General features: G+C 42.3%; 1 protein-coding gene across 7 annotated transcripts in view; it reads right to left on the reverse strand.

Moving 5' to 3' along the window:
- Positions 1-14,402, reverse strand: part of LPIN1 (lipin 1) — a 116,916-nt gene that overhangs the window by 88,351 nt on the left and 14,163 nt on the right. The gene's annotated exons all lie outside the window — the stretch shown is intronic.

A 14,402-nucleotide genomic window follows, 5' to 3' on the forward strand; every position in this document is an offset into this window, starting at 1 on the left:
GTGAAGGCCGTCCTGCTGCTTGTCAAGCCTGTCTTCTCCGTGGCTTGAGGAAGATCTCTTTCGTGCCCAAATTGTGAATAAGTAAACTGGATGCAGCATCTCTGATTGCTCTGGGAAGAAATTTATGAGAAGTGCCTGAGAAAAGTCATGATTTTATGCCTCTGCTAAGCAACCTGTTGGACACTGCTTGGTATCTACAGCTAAGTGGTTCCTTGTTCAGACCTGCTTCCTCTGATTAGCAGCCACAGATCTTCTGGGTTTTCACTTGTTTATTTCTGTTTATTGTCATCTCTGGGAAGATGGCTTCAAATTTTTTATCCCCCAATTTAACCCCATATCAATTGATAAGAAGATCTTTTCTTTCTTTCTTTTCTTTTCTTTCTTTCTTCCTTTTTTTTTTTTTTTTTTTTTTTGAGATAGGGCCTCACTGTGTCACCCAGGCTGGAGTGCAGTGGGGCAATCTTGGCTCACTGCAACCTCCACCTACCAGGTTCAAGCAATCCTCCTGCCACAGCCTCCCAAGTAGCTGGGATTACAGATGAGTCCCACCACACCCAGCTAATTTTTGTATTTTTTTTATAGAGACTGGGTTTCGCCATGTTGCCCAGGCTTGTCTGGAACTCCTGAGCTCAAATGATCTGCCTGCTTCGACCTCCCAAAGTGCTGGGAAGTTATAATTGAAGGGTGTGGTGGTTAATTTTTGGTGTCAACTTGACTGGGTTAAGGGATACCCAGATAGCTGGTACAGCATTGTCTCTGGGGATGTCTTTGAGTGTGTTTCTGGTAGAGGTTGGCATTTGGATCAGTGAACTGAGTGAGGAAGGAAGATTCATCCTCACCTGTGTGGGCTGGGCTCCATCCAATCAATTGAATTCCTCAATAGAACAAAAGGGCCGAGGAAAGGCAAATTCACTCCCTTTTCTGAAGCTGGGACACCCTCCTTCTCCTGCGCTTGGACATCAGCACTCCAGGCTCTCCAGCCGTCGGACTCCAGGACCTGCACCGGTGGCCCCTCAGGTTCTCAGGCCTTTGCACTCAGACTGAGCTATGTCACCAGCTTCCCTGGTTCTCTAGCTTGTAGACAGCAAATCATAGGACTTCTCAGCCTCCATAATCATGTGAGCCAATTTCCAAATTAAATCCCCTCTCATTTATCTATATCTGTATTTATCTTATTTGGTTGTTTCTCTGGAGAATCCTGACACAAAGGGTTTACAATGAATGTCATTCGCATACAGTTCTATAAATAGTAGCTGTTTTAACACCCTCATCTAATTCTATCATGAATGTCATTTCTGGATCTGTTTATATTGATTGATTTTTCTCCAGATCCTAGGTCATATTATCCTGCTTCTTTGCAAGCCCAGTATTTTTGTTTGGACACGGGACATTGTCAGTTTTGTACTGTTGGTGGCTAGATTTTATTATATTCCTTTAAACAGTGTTGTGCTTTGTTCTGAGATGCAGTAAAGTTACTTACGATTAGTTTGATCTTTTTGAGGCTTGATGTTCAACATTGTTACGGCAGATCCAGAACAGCCTTTGTTTTAGGACTAATTTGTCACCTCTTTGAGGCAATTCTCTTCTACTTTTCTCCTCAATGTCCTGAATTTTAGGGGGTCTTCCCAGTCTGGCTGATGGAAATGTAGTTTTTGTTGCATAAAATCTACCTCAAAACTTAGCAGCTTGAATCAACAGGTATTTATTCCCTGCAGTTTCTTGTGTCAGGAATCCAGGAGTGGCCCAGCTGGTGGCTCTAACTCAAGCTCTCTCGTGAGGTCGCAGTCAAGGTGATGGCTGGATTGGAGCCCTCTGACTGGGGCCAAAGGTTCTGCCTCCAGGACGGTGACTCACATGGCTATAGCCAGGGGCTCCATTTCTTGCCTCATGGAACTGTCCGGAGGCTGATTGAGCAATACAGCTTCTGGCTTCCCCAGAGGGGCTGACCCAAGAGAGAGCAAGCAGGAGCCACAAGGCTTTCCACACCCTAGTCTCTAAAGTCACAAACCATCACCATCACTTTCACCACATTCTGTCCTTTAGAAGCATATTAGTAAGCCCAGCCCACATTCAAGGGAGGTAGGAGTAGGCACCTCTTTTTGAAAGGAAGACTATCAGATAATTTAGGGATCTATTTCTAAGCTGCTCTCACAGACACACAATATCCCCAGGCCTGAGTGATTTCTGGAGATCGTTCTGCCTGCAAGCTCCTTCCTTGGTGGTTTCCTCACATTCATGTGCAGACCAGTACTCAGCTGAAGACTCAAGGCACTCCTTGCAGATCTCTGAACCATTCTCTATGGCTCCTTCTTCTGCAGATCTCTGCCCTGCAAATTCTAGCTCCCATGGCCTCCCGGAAGCCCACACTCCATCCCCTGAGCTGGGCAGGCCCTCAGGCTCTGTTTGGGCTCCCTCTTCCGGCACTGCTGAGCTGGACACTTGTGAGGCTGCTCTTATTGCTTCCCCTCTCCTGTTCTGCCTATTGTCCAGTGTCCACTAACTGTTGTTTCAGATACTTGTCCAGCTTTCCGGCTGTTTTTAAGAGAGGAGGGTAAACCTGCTCCCTGTTACTCCATCAGGACCAGAAGTGGGACTCCCCAGCAGCGGTGCTGGCTCCTGAAAATGAGTCAGCGGCCATGCAGCAGAGGGGAGACTCACACCCTCCCCTCTTCTTCTTCTTTTTTTTTTTTTTTAATTATGCCTTAAGTTCTGGGATACATGAGCAGAACGTGCAGGTTTGTTATATAGGTATACACATGCCATGGTGATTTGCTGCACCCATCAACCCATCATCTACATTAGGTGTTGCTCCTAATGCTATCCCTCCCCTAGCCCCCCACTCCCCAACAGGCCCCAGTGTGTGATATTCCCCTCCCTGTGTCCATGTGTTCTCCTTGTTCAACTCCCACTTATGAGTGAGCACATGCGGTGTTTGGTTTTCCATTCCTGTGTTAATTTGCTGACAATGATGGCTTCCAGCTTCATCCATGCCCCTACAAAGGACATGAACTCATCTTTTTTATGGCTACATAGTATTCCATGGTGTATATGTGACACTTTTTCTTTATCCAGTCTATCATTGATGGGCATTTGGGTTGGTTCCAAGTCTTTGCTATTGTAAAAAGTGCTGCAATAAACATACATGTGCATGTGTCTTTATAGTAGAATGATTTATAATCCTTTGGGTATATACCCAGTAATGGGATTGCTGGGTCAAATGGTATTTCTGGTTCTAGATCCTTTAGGAATCGCTACACTGTCTTCCACAATGGTTGAACTAATTTACACACCCAACAGTGTAAAAGTGTTCCTGTTTCTCCACATCCTCTCCAGCATCTGTTGTTTCCTGACTTTTTAATGATCGCCATTCTAACTGGCATGAGATGGTATCTCGTTGTGGTTTTGATTTGTATTTCTCTAATGATCAGTGATGAAGAGCTTTTTTTCATACATTTGTTGACCACATAAATGTCTTCTTTTGAGAACTGTCTGTTCATATCCTTTGCCCACTTTTTGATGGGGTTGTTTGGTTTTTTTCTTATAAATTTGTTTAAGTTCCTTTTAAATTCTGGGTATTAGACCTTTGTCAGGTGGGTAGATTGCAAAAATTTTCTCCCATTCTGTAGGTTGCCTGTTCACTCTGATGATAGTTTCTTTTGCTGTGCAAAAACTCTTTAGTTTAATTAGATCCCATTTGTCAATGTTGGCTTTTGTTGCCATTGCTTTTGGTGTTTTAGTCGTGAAGTCTTTGCCCATGCCTATGTCCTGAATGCTATTGCCTAGGTTTTCTTCTAGGGTTTTTATGGTTTTAGGTCTTATGTTTAAGTCTTTAATCCATCTTGAGTTAATTTTTGTATAAAGTGTAAGGAAGGGGTCCAGTTTCAGTTTTCTGCAATGGCTAGCCAGTTTTCCCAGCACCATTTATTAATAGGGAATCCTTTCCTCATTGCTTGTTTTTGTCAGGTTTGTCAAAGATCAGATGGTTGTAGATGTCACACCCTCACTTCTAATCTGACATTACCTCTCTCCCTCCTCCTGGTCCACTTCCCTATAAAAGTGATGTCCTTTGGCATACACTTCAGATCAGCACATCTGTGTTTAGCACTCCAGGCTTCATCCTTCTTCCCAGCTTTCTCCAGTCTTGTAGTCCACACTGCCTCCTTTGCCAGTCCCAGGGATGATATTCAAACTATTAGGCATGCCATGAACATGAGCCAATCAGAGCAGACACCAGCCACAGCAGAGCAGGGACCTGCTGGCTTATGGAGAGGGCTGCAAAGGGAAGGGGGCAAATCTAAGAGAAGAGATGAGATGGCAGGAATGAGGCCACTTAGGGGACTGGGGACAGTGACTGCAATGGATATTTCTAAATTTCTAGTATTTCAATCATTGGCAAGGTCATAGCAATGTATACCGGCTGAATCTACCAAAGAAGAAAACATTTTTGGAATTGCTTTTTAGCTTTAACTGAGAAATGCATCTGCTATTGACTGAATCTTTGTGCCCCCCAAAAGTCATCTGTTGAAGCCCTAGTCCCCACTGTGCTGCTATGATGAGGTGGAGCCTTCGGGAGGTGATTAAGTTTAGATGAGCTCATGAGGGCAAGACCTCCATGATGGGATTTGTGCCCTTATAAGAGGAGGAGGAGACCAGAGCTCACTCTGTGTCATGTGAGGACAGTGGGACAAGGCAGCTGTCTGCAAGCCAAGGAAAGTGGGCATCACCAGAACCCAACCCTGCTGGCACCCCGGTGGCAGAGGTCCAGCCTCCAGAACCATGAGATAGAAATTTCTGTCTTTTAAGCCACCCAGCCTATGATATGTGTTCTAGCAGCCTGACCTAAGACAGCATTCTAAAGAGACCTGAAAAGATGCTTGCATCCTAAAGGGCATCAAATTGGTTTCAAATCCACAGAATCAACCTAGACTGAAGACACCCCAATGCTCAATTCTTCCCCAGGCTGCCCCAATACAGAGCTCACCAACCAGCCATAGAAACTGGAACCCCAAAGCTAAGGTGTCAGTCAGCTGAGTGATCAGTGTCTGGCCTCAGTGAGGGAAGCTGACTTCCAAATAAAATCAGGTTTCTGCAAAGAAGACACTGTGCAACCTGTGACAGTACGAGGACACCTGAGCCAGCCCCCCAGAGTCATAGCTCAGCCACTAAATGACTCAGCAGACAGACCTTTGAACCCAGTTAAGATAAAATCTACAGTGCTAAGTGATATAACCATTTATCAGCTCTAAAGAATGAATTAGGAAAGCAGAAAAAGACTGAATTTGCTAACAAATCATATCATTTCATGGGAAGAATGTAAATGCTGTTTGCCTATAGCCATTCACTTTGGCACGTGCCTGTTGCCTAGAGCCTAACACAACCCCTTTCATCGTTGACCTAGAACCTGGGGTCGGTGAGGAGAGTAACTATACTCTGAGGACTTCATTCGTCTCACATTTCCCCTATTCCACAGTGTCCAGTGTATGCCAGACCCACAGAAAGGTCTCAGAAGACTTGTTGAAGGACTAATGGGTTGATTGGCTAAGCTAAGCTATCACAGGAAAGGGACAAGACACTTAGGAGAGTTATTGTCAATCTCCTAGATTCAAATACATGTTCCTGTGTACTTAGGAAAGTGAAATTGAATTTTTCTTTAACCTAAAGCATAACATTAATATAATACATAACAAAACCACATACACCTAAAAGGAGCATCAAAGATCTAAGAGGAACATTATCCCCCTCCAAGGGTACCACGGGAACACTTTCTTTTTTTTTTTTTTTTTTTTTTTTCTGAGACAGAGTCTTACTCTGTTGGCCGGGCTGGAGTGCAGTGGCACAGTCTCGACTCACTGCAACCTCTGCCTCCCAGGCTCAAGCAATTCTCCTGCCTCAGCCTCCCAAGTAGCTGGGATTACAGGCGTGTGCCACCATGCCCGGCTAATTTTTGTATTTTTAGTAGAGACGGGGTTTCACCATGTTGGCCAGGTTGGTCTCGAACTCCTGACCTCAGGTAATCTGCCCGCCTCGGCCTCCCAAAGTGCTGGGATTACAAGCATGAGCCACCGCGCCCAGCCAGGAACACTTTCTGAATAACCTTCTGGTCTCTGCATCCCTTGTTCCTTCTGTCTCGTCAAAGGAGCTGTGCAGCTATAGCTCAACTGTTCCTTTCTAACGCAAGGGTAAATACAAATCAAAAAATTTTTTTGCGTTCTCTCTCATGCAATAAGGGAAAGAGACTGCCTTCCTCCCCCTTCTCTAAGAGCATTTACTATAGTATACATGTCACTGTAAACTCTTTCTCTGTCCCTTTGAGATGTTGTAAATCTTTTGAAAAGCTAAATAAGCCTGTGGCCACCTGTAAAACTCAGGAGTGTTTCCTAAGAGACCTGGAGGCCGCCTCTTTGAAATGTAAACATTAGGGAAGACAGCACCCCATCTCCTAACTTCCATGAGAAGGTAAAAGAGAGCCTATCTGGCAGGAGACTTGCTCCAAGATGCAAAACTATCTCCTGTCTAGATGGACTTTTTTCCCTCTTGGGTCTTGGGTAAAAGCAATTAGCTAATGCAGATTACCAGGTGAATTCAAGATGAACTGAGAAGGATAAAGGGTGCCGTCAAGTGCTCTTACTTAAGGACTAGTTATGGTTTATCTTCAGAATGTGTAAGCAATGGGTTGTATTTGCTTGGCTATAAAAAAGGGTGAGTTTCTCTCTGTCACGTTATTATTGCTATCATCCATCCCTCATCCTATGTGTTCTCAAAGGGCGTGAGTGAGGACAGAAGAAAAGTTGGTCATTGGTTAGAGTCCCTCATGCTCGTTATTATTACTATCATCCATCCCTCATCCTAAGTGTTCTCAAAGGGCGTGAGTGAGGACAGAAGAAAAGTTGGTCATTGGTTAGAGTCCCTCATGCTCGTTATTATTACTATCATCCATCCCTCATCCTATGTGTTCTCAAAGGGCGTGAGTGAGGACAGAAGAAAAGTTGGTCATTGGTTAGAGTCCCTCACGCTCTAACAGTAGCTTTGAAATGTCACACTGCAATGTGAATGAAGGTCTCTAATTTAATACGAACTGGTCTGTTTTGATTCATGGCCAAATGCACAATACTCTTTCCTGTGTAGAATCATCAAGTGTGGTACAGGAGAAAGAACATAGGATTTGACATCAGAAAGGTTGGCTTTGTGTCCCAGCCCTGCCCCTTACTAGCTGTGTGACTTTGTCAAGACATTTAATCGCATTGAATTTCAGTTTGATTGTGTCAAGGAGATCTCTTGGATTCCTTTCATTGTTGCTTCTCGTACAATGGAACTTGGGTGCTCACAATGTGCTGCTCTGCAGAGAGTGCCAGAAGGCTGTGGGCCTCCAGTCCTTGGAAAGAAAGCACAGTAGCTGGGTGCGGTGGCTCACGCCTGTAATCCCAGCACTTTGGGAGGCCGAGGCAGGAAGATTGCTTGAGGCCAGGAGTTCAAGACCAGCCTGGGCAACATGGCAAAACCCTGTCTCTACTAAAAATACAAAAATTATCTAGGCATCGTTGTGCACACCTGTAATCCCAGCTACTTGAGAGGCTAAGGCAGGAGAATTGCTTGAACCCAGGAGGTGGAGGTTGCAGTGAGCTGAGATCACGCCACTGCACTCCAGCCTGGGCAAAACCAAGGCTTTGTCAAAAAAAAAAAAAAAAAAAAAAAAAAAACAGAGAGAGAGAAAGAAAACACAGTATAGAGTCATGCAACTGGACAATTATTATGTGTGTATAGGACAATACTAATGCATGATTGTGTAGGCCAACTAGTGTTAGGGGTGTGTGTGTGTGTCTTTGTGTCCATACACTTTCATATTGCCACACTAAAACCAGATTCATCTGCCCAGGCTCCAATGTATATGAGGTGTTAAAACATTCCTGGGAACACAGCAAGATAGAAAATCTATTTCCCATAATCCTGCTTGGAAATAACACCCTATCTAGTTTCATAAGGAATACTTGGATCAGCTGCAGGGGGAAGGGAGTAGAAACAATAGGACACATATTCAAATTAGATCAAGTGGTTGCTAAACCGACAGGTCATGGGGTGCATTTTTCTGAGTGGAGAATAAACATTTCTGGGGAGTGGGAATGGAATTGTTAAGGTAGAAGAGCCAGATATTGACCCCAGCAATTCCCCCCATCCAGTCTTTTCCCCCATGACTTTCCTTCCAAATATATGTGGAAATATTGGTCCAAGAGACCTCACAAGTTTTGGTTTGGCCCCCATACAAACACACACACACACACACACACACAGAGAGAAAGAGAGAGAGAGAAATGGACACTTGTAATTCTGGTTATTGCTTTTGGAACAGTCCATCAGGAAATTCAAGTTCTACACAAGAACAATGACCAGCTCTTTTGTTCTTTTTAAACTAGGGAGTATCTATTTAGGTATTGGTAATAAGGCATATTTCACCACAGTGTAACATGGCACAAGACACTTGCATCTTGGACACCAACCAGCAGGATTTTATTATGACATTGCCATTTATCAGGTGGTCCTTTGGCCTGACAGCAATTTACAAAAGGAGCTTACATTTATTAATTGAATGCTGCTTTGGAATAGGTATTTCCAAACCCTTTGCAGACATTATCTAACCATTTTGATCCTACAGCAACTTCATTAGGTAAGTACTATTATTACTTCTACAACCTGATGAGGAAACACATGTCACACAGAAAACAAAGACAGCTGGGAATAAAGCCCAGGTCTGTCTGTCAGTCCCTGACTTTAAGGATGTTATAATCTAGAGTAGATAGCTCTGAACCAGAAGTCCAAAGGGTCCACAGATACAAAGCAGAAGCATGAACTTGGATGTGGGAAAATTATGTCTTAATTTCACTAACTTCTAACTGAAATGCAGTATTTCTTTCCGTTATAAATATAGGTAACAAATGGCAATAGTATTAATAATACACATGACCACCACCTCCAACAACAATAAAATAACAGATATGTTCACACCACATCAAAGTTGTTGCAGATATTGCAAGATATTACATAAACTCATCATTACTTAAAAATTGTGCTTGTCAATTGCAACAAAAGCCAGAATTGACAAATGGAATCTAATTAAACTAAAGAGCTTCTGCACAGCAAAAGAAACTAACATCAGAGTGAACAGGCAACCTACAGAATGGGAGAAAATTTTTGCAATCTACCCATCTGACAAAGGTCTAATATCCAAAATCTATAAGGAACTTAAACAAATTTACAAGCAAGAAAAAAACCATACAACCCCATCAAAAACTGGGCAAAGGATATGAATAAACACTTCTCAAAAGACATGTATGCAGCCAACAAACATGAAAAAAAACTCATCATCACTGGTCACTACAGAAATGCAAATCAAAACCACAATGAGATACCATCTCAGGCCAGTTGGAAAGGCAATTATTAAAAAGTCAGGAAACAATAGATGCTGGCGAGGCTGTGGAGAAATAGGAATGCTTTTACACTGTTGGTAGTAAACTAGTTCAACCATTGTGAAAGAGCGTGTAGTGATTCCCCAAGGATCTACAACCAGAAATACCATTTGACCCAGCAATCTCATTCCTGGGTATATACCCAAAGGATTATAAATCATTCTACTATAAAGACACATGCACGTGTATGTTTATTGCAGCACTATTTACAATAGCAAAGACTTGGAACCAACCCAAATGCCCATCAATGATAGACTGGATAAAGAAAAAGTGTCACATATACACCATGGAATACTATGCAGCCATAAAAAAGAATGAGCTCATGTCCTTTGCAGGGACATGGATGAAGCTGGAAGCCATTATTCTCAGCAAACTAACACAGGAACAGAAAACAAAACACTGCATATTCTCACTCATAAGTGGGAGTTGAACAATGAGAACACATGGACACAGGGAGGGTAACAACACACACCGGGGCCAGTCAGGGGGTGGGGGACAAGGGGAGGGAGAGCATTAGGACAAATACTTAACACATGCAGGGCTTAAAACCTAGATAACGGGTTGATAGGTACAGCAAACCACCACAGCACATGTATACCTATGTAAAAAACCTGCACATTCTGCACATGTATCCCGGAACTTAAAATAATTTTTTTTAATTGTGTTTGTTACTAAACCTACTGCAGGAGCAAAAACACTGAGGAAGTCAGCCCTCTGAAAACCAAGGGCAGGTGCCTGCCTACTGCTGAGTCTTAATCAGCACAGCAGAGAATTTCTGCCCCTCCCTACCCCACATCGTCAAGCTGACTAGAACAAGAGCAGCAGAACAGGAGAGTGACATGCAGAAAGACACTCTCCAAGGTGTAGTGCAGAGGGTAGGTCCAAAGCTGATGTCAAGCAGGTATTCCTCTGACAAACCAAACTGCACCCTAAGATATGAGGTACTTCCGCAGGAAGTGACGGCTGTGCTGCACGGAGGGCAGCAATAGCAGCAATGAACTTCAAACCTAGCCCAACTTCTACCTAGAGTAACTCAAGCCCCCAACAGCAAAAGCCTACCCATAGAGAAAGCAGAAACAGCACCATTTCCAGAGGGAAGAAAAAATGATGTTCATTTCCACAGTTCTACACAAGATGTCCAGCTTTCAAGAGAAAATTATAAAGTGAAGAAAAAGGCAAAAAGAACACACTTCCAAGAGACAGCAATACTAACTAGTCTCAGCTATGACACAGATGCTGGAACTATCAGACATGGACTTTTTAAAAGAAAATTATGCTTAATACGTTGATGTCTCTAATTGCATGAGGTATACAATGTAACAGATGAGATGAGGTGTGCAGTAGATGGGGTCAGATGAAAACCTTCACAGGAGACATGGAGAGAACTGGAAGCACCAAGTCAAAATGTCAGAAACAAAACTGTCCTAACAAAGGTGAGCAACGGCCTCATCGGGCTCCTCAGGAAACTCAGTGCAGGGATGAAAGAATCACTGAAGCTGGATGTAGGTAACAGAAATTACCCAAACTGAAACACAGAGGAAAACAGAGTGAGAACAAAAAAAGGAACCAAACAGGAATGGGGCATCTAAGAGCTGTGGGTCGATGTCAACATACGTGAAATGGAATCTAAGGAGGAGAAGAGAAAGAGAGAAAGAGTAGGATGGAATAAATAATAATTAATACCCTTATTAAATAGCCTAAAATAATAGCCTAAATAAATTAAAAATAAATAATAGACTAGAATTTTCTAAAATTAATTACAGACACCAAACTATAGGTCCAAGAAGCCCAGAGAATACCAAACAACCAAGTAGGTTAAATATCAGCACACACTCACACATGCACACACACAGAGGCATTTTCTATTTGAAATTAAAATAAAATTAAAATGAATTTAAATGAAAACAAAATTTTATATTTGAAATTAAAATAATAAAGGCAAAGAGAACATCTTGAAGGCAGCCAGAGAAAAGGCAAATTATATAGAGGAACCAGGTAAGAATTACAACAGACTTCTCATCAGAAACCACATAAGAGAGCCAGACTGCAAATATTGTAGACTTTGCAGGTCACATGGTCTCTGTTGCACCTATTCTACTCTGCCATTAATTATAGTGCAAAAGCAGCTGTGGACAAGATATAACCAAATGGGCATAACTTTGCTCCAATAAGACTTGATTTACAACACAAGTGCCAGAACAGATATGGCCATGTGTCATTGTTTACCAATCCCAGGTCTAAAGCAAAAACAGTAGCAACGCTCTGTATGTTAACTGCATATGTGAAACTAAAAGCAGAAAGGATTGGAGGAAAGACTTGGGAATATATGATTGTAAGGTCTTCCCCCTTTACATAAAGTGTTATAAGTATTATTTTAAGGTAAATTATACTTTTTTCCACTTCTTTAAAATTTTACTTTAACTTCTGGGACACATGTGCAGAACGTGCAGGTTTGTTACATAGGTAAACATGTGCCATGGTGGTTTGCTGCACCCATCAACCCATCATCTAGGTTTTAAGCCCCACATGCATTAAGTATTTGTCCTAATGCTCTCCCTCCTCTTGCCCCCCATCCCCGACAGGCCCTGGTGTATGATGTTCCCCTCCCTGTGTTCATGTGTTCTCATTGTTCGATCTGGACATAGGCATAGGCAAAGACTTCATGACTAAAACACCAAAAGCAATTGCAACAAAAGCCAAAATTGACAAATGGGATCTAATCAAACTAAAGAGCTTCTGCACAGCAAAAGAAACTGGCATCAGAGTGAACGGGCAACCTACAGAATGGGAGAAAATTTTTGCAAGCTACCCATCTCACGAAGGTCTAATATCCAGAATCTACAAGGAACTTATACATATTTTAAGATAAATTATAATTAAAGATATGAATTAGAGGTATTTGAGCAATCACTAAAAAGTAAGAGATATATAGAATAAATCAATAGGGAGATAAAATAGAATCATAAAAGTATTTAGTTAACCCAAGTGAAGGGAAAAAAAGAGAAAAAAAAACAAAGAACAGATAGCACAAATATAAAACAGCTAGGCCAGGCGCAATGGCTCATACCTGTGATCCCAGCACTTTGGGAGGCAGATGGCTTGAGCTCAGGAGTTCAAGACCAGCCTGGGCAACATGGTGAAACCCCATCTCTACCAAAAATACAAAAACTTAGCCGGGTGGGGTGGCATGCATCTGTGGTCCCAGCTACTTGGGAGGCTGAGGTGGGAGGCTTGCTTGGAACCTGGGGAGGGGGAGGTTACAGTGGGTCAAGATCATGCCAGTGCATTCTAGCCTGGATGACAGAATGAGACTCTGTCTAACAATTTTTTTTAATAAAACAAGTAGTAAGATAGAGGATTTAAATCCAGCTATGTCAAAAATCACAATGAATATACCAGTTAAAAGACAGAGATTGTCAGATTGGATAAAAAAGCAAGACCCAGCTGTATAATGTCTACAGGAAACCTACCTTAAATATTAGCACGGAACTGTGATGTGGATACATGACTCTATGCATTGGTCCAAACTCACAGAACTCTACACTACAAAGAATATTACTGTTATATAAATGTTAAAAACCAAATGGGATGTGGTAGTAAAGATGGCATGCAGACTGACAAGTGAATCTCTCGGTATCACACATGAATCTCATAACTACACAAAGGAGAGCAGAGTAGAAAGGAGCTGGCCTAAGTGACTCTGGCAAAAAGTGTTTCAACGGGGTGCCATAAGGCAGAAGACAAAAAAACTGTACAGCAAACCCACAAAATCCCTGGATACAAAAAGTCGGCCCTCCGTATCTGCAGATTCTGCATCTCACGAATGCTGTATTTGTCGACCTGCAGTTGGTTGAATCCATGGATGTGGAACTGGTGGACATGGAGGGCTAACTGTACTTTATTTGGGTACTAGGATTGAAAAAATAAGCAAATCAATTTCAGATAATAGAAGCAGAGTTTCTCACTGTTGGAGAAAGAAGTTGCAAATAAGGAAAGTGGGAAAGTGAATGTACCTTGTGGTCTGAATTGGAGTCAGATATAAACTCGTGGACTTTAAAATATAGAAAGATAATAAATAAGACAGATGTATGGATAAAGTAGAGGTGCATGTGTGTATTCATGGTTCCTATAATAAATATATTTTCTCTTTTCCACTGAGAGGGACTAGAAACTGTGACACCCCACTAGCAGTGAGCACACAAGCACCCCACGTCTTGGTTTTCCAATAAAAAGGATCACTGGAGAACTGACTGATTCCAGGGCCAGAGTAGACAAAATGCCACATGAGCCTGGAGGATCTTATGGTAAGGAGGTGCCAAAAAGTAAAGAAAAGAAACAAGCGAGCAAAGATGTTGAAAGAACACAGGAGATTAGATTAGAACCGAAATAAATTTTAAGATATATAAATTCATACTGATGTAAATAATAACTGAATAAAACAATGAATGGTGAAAACGCTACTTTTCCTTAAAGAAGAACTCCAGTTAGTACATGTAGAAAGAAAGAAGGAAACAGAAAATCACCATTAGAATGCCCCGTTAATCACTACTGCAGCAGGATCCACTAAGGGAAGCTAAGGCGAATGGACGAAGGTAAAGAAAAGAGGGGATATTAACATAGTCTCAAACATTTCTAGCGATTAAAAGGGAAATTACAGTGGAAAACCTGGGAGACACCCCTTTAATCAAATGTTCAGGGTTGACAACTCCAGCATGGCATGTCTGCACCATGTGCCCAACAGGCACTGAAAAGGGCACGTGCCTTTGTGGCCTTCATCCCAATAATGCATAATCGTGAAAACATTATACAAACCTGAATTGGGGGACCCTCTAACAAGATGACTGACAAGCACGCTTCAAAAGTGTCAAGATCATGAAAGACTAGGAGAGAATAGGGAACTGTCACAGCTTGGAGGAGACTGCAGAGGCATGACAACTCACTACA

Source organism: Gorilla gorilla, chromosome 12, assembly GCF_029281585.2.
Source record: "Gorilla gorilla gorilla isolate KB3781 chromosome 12, NHGRI_mGorGor1-v2.1_pri, whole genome shotgun sequence".
Lineage (NCBI taxonomy): Eukaryota > Metazoa > Chordata > Mammalia > Primates > Hominidae > Gorilla > Gorilla gorilla.